This window comes from Equus przewalskii, chromosome 26 (assembly GCF_037783145.1).
Source record: "Equus przewalskii isolate Varuska chromosome 26, EquPr2, whole genome shotgun sequence".
NCBI classification, from domain to species: Eukaryota; Metazoa; Chordata; class Mammalia; order Perissodactyla; family Equidae; genus Equus; species Equus przewalskii.
In genome coordinates, this window is record NC_091856.1 from 13251291 (window position 1) to 13265516 (window position 14226).

The following is a 14226-nucleotide window of genomic DNA, read 5'->3' on the forward strand; positions in this document are numbered from 1 at the left end:
TTTGAGATTTATTTATATTTTGGCTACTAGTCCTCATGGGCTGCTACGCTGAATGAGACCCGTCCAGTCCTAATTTGTAGGGCAAAGTTTGGGGGATAAGTGGACCCAGAATATATATCACCCAAGGCAGCCTGAGGCAGCCACAAGAGCCAGAATTGTGTTTAAGGGAAGTCAAGCTTGTGTCTCTGGGAAGACTAGGCTGAGCAGCAAGATCAAGTGTGAAAGTCAACTCTCAAATGGGAATATACACAGAGAGGCAGAGAGTGGAGAAGAAGTGGGCAGGGTAGAGCGCAGTGCCGGGATAAGTGGGGCCAAAGGGCCTGGGACCAAGGAGGTGATGAAGAGGAAAGTGCTGAGGCTCCTGGCATGTGGCATGTGATGGGTGGCATGGAAAGCTACAAGTGGGTTTGTTGCTCAATCATCTCGCAAACATTTCCAGATTTTTATTTGCTTCTGCAATTATTTTTTTGACATAACTAGTGATCTACAGATCACCAAGTTCGCCCCTAGGTATGTTCCAGATCCATTAATTTAACCTGTCAAATTGAATGTAATGCTTTTTAATTTTAATTTTTTCCAATAAGCAGCAGAACTACTTTTTAAAACAGAAATTTTATCTGGAACCCAATACAGAAATCAAGAGGACATGGTGCAAATTTTCAACAATTCGTGGAGAATGCTTCACTGTTGGTAGACCTCCTAAAGGTCTCTGGGGAATCCTAGAATTCTGTAGAAGTCAGATTGGAAACCACAGGCTAAAGGTCAAGGGCAGTTCCCACTCATCCTTGAAGGCTTAAATTTAAGAACGAAGCGCCTGAAGATGAGATATTGCCTTCCTTACCGTGAAACTGTCAATCCTTGGAGGATTTTTTTTTTTTAAAACATTTATCCTATTGCTAATGGGAATCAAGGCAATTCTGGATTATTTATTCAAAAAGAAATGATGAATTCGAGTTTTAAGTTTTCCTTTTTACTTTTTTCACAACAAATACCCTTACCACAAAGTGCAGTGTGTACCCCCTGTACTGTAATGCATTTGACGTGAGAACAGATCACCATGGAAAGCAGGAGCTTCACTGTCCATTGTGTTGTGAGCACATCTGATATGGCAGGAAAGCTTATTTGTTTGCAGAAGGGCTTACTTTGTGAAGGATGCTCACAGAAAGGACCAGAAAAGTGAGCCGACAACAGAAGAGGACACATCCAATTGGCTAGGGAATGCCAAGAAGTCTCTTCAAGTGTTGAGGCAGCAGCAACACTTGGAACCTCTGCTCTGCATTCATCAGCTTCCCAGAAGACTTGAAAATAAGAGAAAAGAGAAAGATGGTGTAGCTTCTCCTGGAGGATCCTCACAGAGCCCCATTTCACCTGTTCCACTGCTGAAGGCTTGCATGGATAGGGAGAAAAACTAGTGATATTATTTCTATGCTCTGAAATACATAGACACTGGGCAAATATAATCTTACTTTCTGACCTTCAAAGTGAAGTAGAGAGAGTAGAGGTTTTGGATTCAGGATCCATGTGTCCCAGGTTTCAGTTCCAGTGTAGAGCCTTGTTTGTTATGTGACCTTGAGTTGGCAACACGGCTCTCCTGTGCCTCAGTTTTCTCCTATGTAAAATGAAAACAAAGGTTCCTTCAGCCATCAAAAAAGTGAGATGGATGAGACACAGTTTCTATCATCAAAGACCTCCCAATTTGTCAGTGAAATATGTTGCACTAGAACCTATTTCTTCCTAGTTGTGAGATGGGAGACTTCAAGTAGGAAATGAGACTTAAGTTGAATCTTGAGCAACGAATGCCAGTTTGCTAAATGACTGAGGAGAAGGAAGAACATTTTGTGGCAGAAGGATCGGCATGTGTGGAAGTACAGAGGTGAAAAAAGTCGCAGTATACTCTAGGATCTGTAGTAGTTGGGAAAAGTTGAAGCATGGGGAACGTCTGATGAATGATAGAAGAAGGAGAAGGAGAGACCACATCACAGAGGACCTCGTAGCTTTACTAAGGGTTTTAGACTTCATCTTGATAGCACTGGGAGGTTGACAAGAGATTTTAAAGAGAGGATAACATGGGCCCTTAGTCTTATTAGAAAGACCACTTTGGCAAAAATGTAGAACGAGGGTTGGTAAACTCTGGCTCATAGGCCAAATTCATCCAGCTCCTGCTTTTCTAAAAAAAAAGCTCACTGGAACACAGCCACACCCATTCATTTCTGTGTTGTCTGTCGCTGCCTTTGCTCTTCAACGGCAGAGTTGCCTAGTTGTGACAGAGATCTTTATGGCCACAAAGCCTAGAATATTTCCTATCTGATCCTTTACAGAAAAAGTTTGTCAACTTCTGATATAGAGGATGGATTAAAGAGGGCAAACGCTGGTGAGAAGGAGCTTTGTGAGGAAACCACAGCAAAACTATAAAAGTCACGACGAGAGCCTGAACTAGGAAGGGGCAGTGGAGCTGGAGAGAAGGGGAAGGTGTCAGAAGAGGTGAAATCAACAAGACTTGGTGACTAATTACATGTGGAGGTGGAATGGCAAGAAGATTCTGGAACAACTCCCAGTTTCTAGCTTGGGCAACTGGGTGGGTGGTGGTGCCAGTTGCTGAGATGGGGATACTAGGAGGAAGAGGAGGTTTGGGGATTAAAAGGATGGTTCCAATTTGAACATGTAGCATTGGGACACCCAAGTGGAGATGGTAGATGGAAATGTGGGTCAGGAGCCTGAAAGAGTCATCTACTCTGGATGTAGATTTGGGAGTTGTCAGTATATGGATAGGCAGATTACCTGGGATAGTGTGTAGAGTCGGAAGAGAGGAGACGACCAACCGTGGAACCTACAGAAACACCAGGGTTTGAGGGTTGGCAGAGGAAGAGGAACCAGCAAAGGAAATGGTGAAAGATGTCCTAGAAGAGGTGATGAAAACTGAGAGAGCATTTTCTGGGCAAATTAAGCCAGATAGAGTGAAGCTAACCACCAATGTCCCATAAAGAGAATGGGAGGGGGTTGTAGTTAGGGGCAGGAGGGGAAAGGGTGAAAGCAAGAGGGATGCGAGGCAGTGGACGTGAGTGAAGCTAGGAAAGAATAGCTCCCATGGACTGCACACTCATTATGCGCCAGATAATATCCTAAGCGCTTTATATTTGTGAGTTCACTTCACTGGTACTTCATCCAAGCTCTCAAAGTAGGAAGAGTAACCCTCACTTGACACATGAGGAAACTGAGGTGCAGATTCACAGCAACTCATTGGAGGTTACACTGCTGGCAAATGATGGAGCGGGGATTCTAACTCCCAAACCAATGCTCTTGAGCCTTGTGTCAGGTGACACATTGCTATTCCACCCCCCTTAACTCCTGACAAATGCCAATTATCACCAAAACCCAGCTCCAATGTTACATTTTCTGGAATGACTTCCCACTCTTCTGCCCCATTCAGTGCTGGGTCAGCGTGGCAGGGTCATATTAGGTCAAGAACACAGACTTGGGAGTCTGACTGCCTGGGTTCAAATGCCAGCCCCAGCACTTAAAAGCTATGCAACCTCATCACGCAACCTCCCTCTTTCTCCTCGTGCACCTGTAAAATTAGAGATGACAAGAGTCCTACTATGTAGGTTGTTGATTCATGTAAAACACTCAGACCAGGACCCAGTTCATAGTAAACCCTTAATAATGACAATTCTCAAATGACACTCAGGAGGTACCAGAGGCTGCTCTAAGAACTTAGCCTATCAACATTTAAGCCTCACAACACACATCCAAGGAAAGAATTGGTTTTACTTCCATTTTACAGACAAGGAACTGAGGCATAAAGAGGTTAAGTAACTTTCTGACAGTCACACAGCTCAAAGAAGTGTGTGAGGGTATTGACAGTCTTCCATTCCTGGTCCCACCAGAGTCAGTGTTTCTCCTGCTCATCCCGCGGTCCCAGCACTCATCACCCAGCACTGTGCTTCATTGTGTATTTGCTTGTCCGTCCCACAGAGCTGAGCAGAGATATGCCTTATTCCCCTCTGTATCCCCAGCAACAAGGAATGATGCTTGATACTCAACAAATATTTTCTGAATCAATCAATGACTGAACAAATGCATACTGAGAATGTAAGCTAAATCCATTTTGGTCTTCACTACCCATCTGTACAGTGGGCACATTGAATCTTACATTGGGATGCCACACTCAACTCTTAGAACGTCCCCTCAGCTGGTATCTGGCATGAATAAGTTTGTTTTTGCCCTAAATGGATTACTACTGTTTAAAACCCCTGGGAAGGGCTGGTACTGGGGTACAGTTCTCAGGCCCCCTGGAAGCCTGACCTCATAGATTCTGAGAACCTCTCCTTCTCAAGGACACTTCCTTTGGGGCCAAATATCCTATCCTTAGCTCCCCACTCACCTCGTCTTCACTCCCACATGGCTTTTAGCTCTCTCCAAGGCTGTCCCCCTTCCTCCTTGTGGGTGATGTCTTGCTCCCGCTGTGGCTCTCAGATAGTCACAGGCCCTCAGTGCCTTTCACAAAAGGAGGCAAACATGCTCTAGTGGTGGCTTTGCCTTTGTGACCCTCCCATGGGAACCCTCAGCCTTTCACTGTGTTGGTTTGGGTGAGGAAGTTCTGCCCTGCCAGCTAAAGCAAAGTCTTGTGACCCTGAAGCCAGGTGGCTGGTTCTCAGCCCCTTCACCTCCTGGCGATGAGGTTTCTAAGTTTACTTTGTGTTGGTTGAGTGACATTCAATTTTTGCTGGAAGGCCGGGCATGGCCGGAAGAGTCCTAATGAGGGGACATGGGGCAGGGTGGGGGAGGAAGGCACACTGGAATTGATCCCACAAGTGCTGAAGCTGAAAGGTACTCCTAGCATCCCTTAGTCTGGTCCTTTCATGGAAAAGCACTGGGATGACAGTCAGGCCACACCTGCCGGTGTGACCTCGTGCAAATCCCTTCAACCTCTCTGAGACTTCACCATCTATAAGCTAGCCTTCTTAGCAAGGATGGTGCAATGAGCAGAAATGTGTGTAAACGTGTATGGTTAAGGATTTTTTTCTTTTTTAAATGCTTTTTTTTTTTTTAAAGATTGGCTTAAAGTTAAGAGCTAACATATGTTGCCAAACTTACTCTCTTTTTTTTCTCCCCAAAGCCCCAGTACATAGTTGCATCCTAGTTGTAAGTCCTTCAGTTCTTCTCTGTGGGACGCTGCCACAGCATGGCCTGATGAGTGGTGTGTAGGTCTGTGCCCAGGATCCAAACTGGTGAGCCCTGGGCCTCTGAAGCAGAGCACAAGAACTTAACCACTATGCCACTGGGCTGGGTCTCAAGGATTTTTTTTTTTTAATTCAGGGCTCCAACTGAATACATGCCAGTTATTGTGACTATTAACATAGTACTTATGTATGTATGTATATGTGCGTGTGTGTGTGAGTAATGTATTTGTGGACTGAATGAGCATTCCTGTGCCTTACTTTCTTCTTTCGTGAAATGCGACAATGCTAGTTATCTGCCTCGTAGTGTTGCTGTGAGTTCTAAATGTGTTACTACCTGGACAGATTTTAGAAAAGTGCCTGGCATATAATAACCATCAATAATTATTACTGAGGGGAGGGAATTTCCTCTCTTTAGTTAACTGCTTATCCTCAATGCCTAGAACTGGCACATAGCAGGTGCTCAATAAATATGTGTGTAATGAATGAGAGAGAATTAAAACAAACAAAAAAAGCAAGAACCAAAAACCACTTCCATTTACTGTGGGCAGTGCTCTCTTTTTCATTAGCAGAGTGGGGACTTGGGTCCCAGTGCAAATAAGGATGTGATAGGTGAGTCTCCAGGGAACATCAGGGCATATTCCTTGCGGTCTTGTGAGCTCTGAACCCCCAAACATCTCTCCCTCCCACCTTGTAAGGGCAGACTACCTCTCTGAAGCTGGAGAAGCGAGACTCACCCTCAGGCGCACAGCCCCCAGCTGAACCAGAGATGCACAGAATTTGGCAAGCGCTAGTGGGAGTTTCATTACAGCAGTGGCTGCTGGCCAGATAAAAGCTACGTGGCATGGCTGGGCTCTTTCTGGTCCTCCAGATGGCCTGTGCAACCCCTCCGAGTCGAGGAGCTCAGAGGGAAGCGGTGGAATGTCCACAGTTCCGTGTCTTGTAACGCCAAGTGCCTTCTCTCAGCTGGCAGAAGGGCGTGCTGTGGGCTTCGGTGTGGCAGAAGATGCTGTGGCATCTGTCTGCTCATTCCAAGGGCTTTGAGGGGCAACCTCTGTGATCTCTGCCTCTCTGGATGGTGAACCACCTCCAGTGCAAACAGTCATTGGGGAGAAGTGGCTCTGCTCGAGTGCAGGATTCCTTAGGCTAATAAGTATGTACAGTAGCTCCTAGATTCTAGCAAGAGCAGCAGTTGTTTCTCACCCAGACAGACAGAAAGCATCAGAGTCTATTCCCCCCCTTTTATTGACAGGTGAGAAGAAAAGAGCAGGGCCTTGGGAATCCTAGTGACCTGGGTTTGAATTCAACTATGGACTGATTGTGGCTCTGTGCAAATCCTATGCTTCCAAGTCTTGGTTTTCTCCATCTGCAAGATGAGGATAATGATATTTCCCTGGTGGTTCCACATGAAGTTTAAAGATAACACACATAAGGATTCCTAGCATAGAGCCTGGCATATAGGGGACGTATGATAAACAGCAGCTGTTATGATTTATACAAACAAGTAAATAGATTTAGTCTAACCTCCAGAGCAAGGTCAGTAAACTTTTTCCGTAAAGGGCCAGATAATAAACATTTTAGGTTTTGCGGGGCCAGAGGATCTCTGTTGCAACTACTCAACTCTGCCCATCAAATTAGCCATAGACCATTCTTAGCTCAATGGGCCTGGCTGTGTTCTAATAAAACTTTATTTACAAAAGCAGGCTGCTGGTAAGATTTGGCCCCTGGATTGAAGTTTTCTCACACAAGGAAACTGAGTCCTCTAGTATCTACGCATTTCAATCTCTAATAATATATATGTATATTTTTCTCCCCAAAGCCCCAGTACATAGTTGCATATTCTAGTTGCCAGTCCTTCTAGTTCTTCTATGTGGGACACCGCCACAGTGTGGCTTGATGAGCTGTGCTAGGTCTGCGCCTAGGATCCAAACCTGTGAACCCTGGGCCACCGAAGTGGAGCGCATGAACCAAACCACTATACCACCAGGCTGGCCCCAACTAATCATATTTTATCCATTTCGTTTTTGTGGTGGTTATTGAATTCTTCCTTGTGCAATAGAGAGCCTCAACTTGGAAGCCTAAATTGGGTTTGTCCCCAGACACAGGCATCACTGGGCACATCAGAGTCCATTTTACATATTGAATCAAGGTTCCATCTCAAGGGGAAAAGAAAGTGGAAGTGCACTAACTTGGTTCAAGGATGATGGTGGAGTGTATGTAGCGAGGAACAGTGGTTTGCAGTATATCTGCTTCTGGAAGACAGGGAATATATCGGATTTATCTACAGGGCTGGTCTTTTGTGAGTGAATAAATGGATCCAACATAATTCCCTTTAATCCTCTTAGCACAGTGTATGTCCCTGAGGGTTTGGGGCTCTTGCTAATCGAATGGAAAGCTCCCATCTGAGATTCAGAACACCAATGCTCATAATAAACTTGGGGAGCCATTTTGGGTTATTTGTGTAATGTGCTGCTCGTGCCTTATGAGATTGAAGCCAGTGCCCACGGAACAAGAGAGGGCGGCGTTCCTTGAAGAAGAGCAGGGCAGATATTTTCTAAATATGGCCACACCCATCTATATGCCATCCCACATGTTCTTCCTACAATGTGATATTAACACTCTTCCATCAATAAGTGGACTACGTGTCCCATCCTCTTGGACCTAGATAGACCTTTGTAAAATTGCCTTAAGCAACAGGATGTACAGAAAGCGGGAGAAGTGAGGCTGCATGACTTCCAAAGCTAGGTCGTAAAAAGCAATATGGTTTCCACCTGTTTCTTTCTCACTTACTTAGGCCACTTGTCCTGGAAATCCATTACCGTGTTGTGAAGAAGCTCAGGCCACATGGAGAAGCCGCATGGAAGTGTTCTGGCTGACAGCCTTAGCTAAACCCCAGCTGACAGTCAATGTCAACATGTGAGTAAACAAGGCTTCAGATAATTCCAGCCCCCAGCCTTTGAGTTTTCCAGTTGAGGCCTCAGACATGAGGAGGAAGGGATGAATGCCCTGTCCGAATTCCCTATCCACAGAGAGATCATAAATGATGACTGATTTTTTAAGCCACTAAGTTTGGGGTAATTTGTTATGCAGCCTTAGAGAGCTAATGGAAATTTACTGCAATCCTTTGCTGCCCTGTCTGGTCCTATTACGTCCCAGATTACTTGAGAGGACAACAACGCTGAGAAAAGGCAGCAGGCATCCTGAGTTCATTATTTATTCATTCAGCATCTACTCTGTACCAGGCTCCGTGTTAGATTCTGGGGAAATCTAGATGTATATGCTATTTCAGCTTCTGCACTCCAAAAGGTCATGGTATACAGGGGAAGGTAGACACTAACCTACTGTCAGAACAGTCAGACACTAATTTAAGTAATTAAATTCACAAACTGATAAAGGCTTAAAGAAGCCCAGAGGAAATGCAGCAGGAAAACAATGGAGAGAACAATTATTTTTCCCTGGAAGAGTTTGAAAAGGCTCTACAAGAAGGGGACACTCGGTTGGGTTCTGCAGGAAGTATAGGAGTTCACTATGTAGCTTGCTCACTGGGGAGCAGGAATTCTGGGCAGAGGTAACTGCGCATAAAAGTTTGCAAGTGGGAAGGAGCATGGGGGATGGGGGAAATAAAGTGGCTGGAAAGTAGAATTTGAAGGGAGGCTGGCAGAGAAAAAAGCAGGGGAGGTGGCATTGACCTTACTTCGAGGAGCCTTCCATGGTTGTTCTCAGGACATTAACTTTTATTGTATAAGCAACAAGGAACCACCAGAGTGTGTTTAGCGAGCAAGTGAGTGAGCTGTTTAGGTCTGTATCTCAGATGAGACATTTTCCAACAATGTGGCAGATGGGCAAGAAGGAGAATTGGAAGCCGAGGAACCCCGTTTGGAGGCTGTCATCTCCTAAGAGACCCTGGAGGGACAACCTGAGCTGAGGCAGTGTCTGCTGTGGAGGAGAGGAGAAGATGGAGATGAGAGGTTTTAGAAGTGACCCTTGTACGGGAAGAACAAGGGCAAGGGGGGCATCCCCAGACCCTGGCCTGGGTGATGGGGCGGACGGTGGTGCCATGCACAGAGATGGGAGCAGGGTGTGGGCAGGGTGGTGAGCTCACCTTCAGCCTGGCTAGGGTTGAGACTCATAGGTGGAAACATCTAGCAGGCAGTCCATACGTGGATCAGAGGCTCCCTAGAGAGATCTGGGACGGAGATAGAGCATTGGGAGTTGTCAGCTCATATGTAGAATCGAAGACGTGGGAGTCGATGAGGTTATTGAGAGCTGCGTTTCTCAGCCTCAACACAACGCGTATACTATTTTGGTAAACATATCCCCATCCCCCCCCCCCCCCAAAAAAACACAAAACCAGAGGAACAAACTGATAGAACTCTGTGGGTCGTGGGCGCAGCTAAGACTCATTGCTTCATTCATGTGTCTTCACAACCACGGAGATTCTACTGAGATCAAGGATTTGTATTTAAAAAATGGACATCTTTCCTTTATTAGATATTGCTACACTATTGAATATGCTTTTTCAAAATTTACTTCTCCTATCTCAGAGATTCTGATATGGCTGGCATTTTGCTTTCCCTTCCCCTTCCCTACGTTTGGGTTACACCAACTTTTGAAGGGAGGGCTGAGAAAGAGGAGCCTGAAAAGGAAAGCACGAGAGGGGGCGGGGCCAGAGAGGCGCAGGGGGAAGCGGTGGAGGGAGGACGCAGTGGAGGGGAGGGGGGAGTCCAGGGAGGGAAGGAGAGGGTTTCCAGGAGGAAGCCGCCTGCGCCAGGTGCTGCGGCGGGGACCGAGATGAGGCCGTTTGGTCCCGGGATGAGCAGGCTGTGGGTGCACGCTGCACAGCGACGGGACTAAAGCGCCAGTCGGGTGGGGTGGGTGGAGGTCGCCACCCTTCTCAAGGGGACCTCGGCTGCAAGATTTGATGCTGTCACAGAACAGTTATTTCACAATGTACGTAGCTGATTTCATGTACTTCTGAAAGTTCTGCCGCATTTCTGGCAGTTACGATTGTTCTGTCTTTGCACGGTCGGGGAGCTGGGTGCCCCCAGGACGGTGCCACTGGTCTCCGTTTCGGAGAAAACGGTGGAGGCGGAAGTCGGATTGCAGGGGCCTGAGGGGTGAGAGGGAGACGCAGGAATGGAGAGGGCTGTGGATTCTCCCCTGGCTGGCTGAGGAGGCTGCTAGTGAGCTCTGCTCTGACAAAGAGAAGCTGCGCGCTCTAGTCACTTCTGTGCTTGTGATGTCCCGATTAGTGACCAAGAACTGTCAACTGACATAAAAAGCATGGGCTGCAGAGCTGGGTTTTATCTGCATTTCACCTCCACGTGAATTTCTTCAGGAAAAAAAAAAAAAAAAGCCCACAACCCCCTCTGTCTATTTGCATGTGTGTGCGTTGGTAACTTCTTTAGCGAGGATGTTAAATCAAGGCCAAAAGAGTCATTAAAATCAAACATACAGTTACCTTGTGTACCCTCTCAGTATCCGGGAACAATTAAGCTTGAGCAAACAAAATTGCCAATGGCCTAAAAATGGAAAATAAACTCTCTACTTTGCCTAAGTGGGGTTGGAAGAGAAACCCCTGAGATTTTGGATCTCAGAGAACCAACGCTTTTATGCTACAGAAGACCTTCTGGAGCAAGTCTCTACATCTTTTTTTTTTTTTTTTTAACTCTACCCGGGACCAGTCGCAACCGTTTCCAAGATCGTCCTGGATCATCAATAAGTACATTCGTTTTCTGAGAGGGACGTATTTTGATGAAGAGCAGAAAGCACAATGGAGAGAATGTCAGGAGGAATTAAATCAAGGAGTGACATAATTCCCAGGGGGAGGCAGAGGTCAGCCGCATTCCTGGTGTCTTGCTCTCTCCCTTGGAAATCTTTCAGAACACTTTGGAAAATAAATATGTATGTGATGGAGAAGTGGGTGGATTCAAGAGCTACAATAAGAGAGAGGGAATGAAATGCAAACACACCCTTGGTTGGATTATTAAACTGATTTAAATTCATAATTCACAGCTGTATGTAAAGCGTGGTTTTCCATTGCATCTTCCTCTCTGTAGGAAAAAAAATGGTAACTTGAAGTTGATTCTTTCTGACTTGGAACACAGCACTTTGTACAGTAAGTTCTCAATAAGTATTTGTCAAACATTAAGTGCATAAACGAGTGAGAGCGAGTGAGTAAATGGCAAATGTGTCCAACTCTAAGCAGGAGAAATTATGTCAAGGTCAAAGGAACGTGTTGGGTTATATAAGATTAAATTGTTGCGCAATTACAAACAAAACAAAGATCCTTGTGCTCCTATGCCAATCATTATGTAGGAAGGTTCACACCCATTATTGTATTTAATTCTTCCAACAATGCTGTGAAGTAAATATTATTATCTCCATTTCATAGTTAAGGAAACCAAGATTTAGGGAGGCTATGCGATTGTCCAAAGTAACATATTTAGGAAGCAGTGAAAAGGACATTCAGGTTCTGGGTCTTCATACTCAGAACCAAGTTTTCTCTCTATACGTTATGACAGACGCTGGAAGGTTAGAGGTGGGTGTATATCTGACCCAGCCTCCAGGAATGTGGCATGTTCCAGAAAATTCATCAAGAGAGTCTCATTTTATATTTCCCAGATCCAATGTGAATTAAAAAGGACTCTCACCTAGTTTGGATAGTTTAAATGGAGTTCTTTTGAAACTGCAAGACAGGTGAAATTCTGAGTTATTGATTTTATAAACTTGGGTTCTCCTGGAGGTTGGGTACATATTTTTGAAAAATAAATTTTATTTGGAAATATTCACAAACTTACAGAAGAGTTGCAAGTACAATGCAAAGAACTTTTCTCCTTCTAAATTATTTGGAAATAAGTTACCAATCTGTTGTCCTATGACCTTCAAATACTTAAGTGGGTATTTCCTACAAATAAGAATATTCTCCTACATAACCACACTGCAACCATTCAAATCAGGAAATTGACATCTACACAATACTATTATCTAATCCTCAGACCCCATTCAGGTTTCACCAATTGTCCCAATAATGTCCTGTTAGTCCTTCTAGAGACTCCACTTAGAACCATTGTCCTTAGTTATCAGGTCTCTTCAGCGGATATCACAGAAGCAACGATGTTCTTCTCACTGCATCTCATCATGTGATGTGGGATTCCAGGTTGTCCCAACACTGGTGGTGTTCATTGCGATCACTTTCTAAGCTGGCATTTTCTAGGCTTCTTCCACTGCAAAGTTACTTTTTTTTCCCCTTGTGAATTTGTGGGGCGACACTTTGAAACCATTTAAATATTCTGTTCTTTATCAAATGTTCACTTTTTTTTTTTTTAAAGATTTTATTTTTTCCTTTTTCTCCCCAAAGCCCCCCGGTACATAGTTGTGTATTCTTCGTTGTGGGTTCTTCTAGTTGTGGCATGTGAGACGCTGCCTCAGCGTGGTCTGATGAGCAGTGCCATGTCCGCGCCCAGGATTCGAACCAACGAAACACTGGGCCGCCTGCAGCGGAGCGCGCGAACTTAACCACTCGGCCACGGGGCCAGCCCCATCAAATGTTCACTTTTTAAGTTGTTTATCAGTTGGACTCATGGCTTCCTATTTTGTTCAATGAGTTATAATCCTTTGCTACCATTATTTATTTTGATGTTCAAAGTGTCCCAGATTTGGCCAATGGGAGTCCTTTCAATCTGGCTTGTGTGTCCTTTTGACACGTCCTCATCATTCTCTGAGTCTTTCCTTGCTTTCTGGCCCAAGGTGCTCCAGTTTCATCTTGTGCTTTCACTGCCCCAATCCTGGGGCCATTTCTCCACGGAACTGTGGTTCCTTTAGTGCAGAATCTTAGTTAAAAGTCAAGATTTGGGTGCTAGTTGTGCATATTGACGTTGGGGAGTCACTGTTGCCAGGTCCTTTGTGTGGCCAGAGCCAGGAAACACACACACACAAATTCACATGTACATTTATATTTATTTCTCCATCTGTCTACCTATATATTGAAAATCATGTGTTCACACTCCTACTTCTAATGCTAGACTAACACCACAGGATACAGCCTAGTTTTCTCCTTTTCCAGGCTGTGACTCCCTTCTCCAGCAGTGAAAAACCTGGCTTGATTATCCCTAACATATTTACTGCTGGATCAGTCCCCCTGTGTGTAACCCACCTTCCGTTTCTGCTGCTATCCCCTCCCCCTGTGTGGAGGACGTCCTCACCCCAGCTCAGGTTGACACCCTGCCCTGGGCCATCCCCCACATGGACATTCTCCTCACCTTTCTTGGGCTTTAAGTCCCCCCTTTTGGGCCATTTGCCCATATGGATGCTCTTTGTTCCCTGCCCAGGCAGTGACATGCCACACTGGGCTGTGCCCCACACAGAGTCCCTGCTGACCCTGCTCGGGAGCTGACACCTCATGTCAGGCTGCCCTTCTACAGACTGAGGCTCTGACACCCTATCTTGACCACCATGGCTTTCCCAGCAGCAGCTGGACCTGCTTTGTCTCAACTAATGGGTCCAGGACTGAATTGTTCAGGAAGGAAAGGAAAGAGAAGGGAAGACAGAGAGAGAGGAAGAAGAAAGAGAGGGAAATAAAGCAGTGCCTTTCTTTTTAGCTAAAAAATAAGGCTACAAAAAAAATCTTTTCTTTTCTTGTGAGATTTTATCCAGGCTAAAAGGAGTTGTTGTTTGTTTGTTTTTTTTAAGAGAACATCCTTCGTGTATGAAGCAGGCAATGGTTCGAGTTGTCCTTGACTGTGCTGGATAGCTTTAATCAGAACCAGGCATCCGTTCCCACCTCCTTCTTAGGACATTTCTTTACCACGGGGGCTGGAAGGCTAAAAACTACATCTTCCCAACTCCCTCGTGGTCAGAGTACTGGAAGCAAATTAGGTTCCACCAATGAGATGAAATTTCAGGAGACCTGGGAACTGGAAGTGAGTTGGAAGCCACAGTCCTGTTGTCATTGCTGCCAACAAGTCAGGTCATAGACACGTGCGTATCTGTGGACTGACTCAGATTTAGGGCATGTAATGTTGTCACTGGCTATTGAGAATGAGAGACG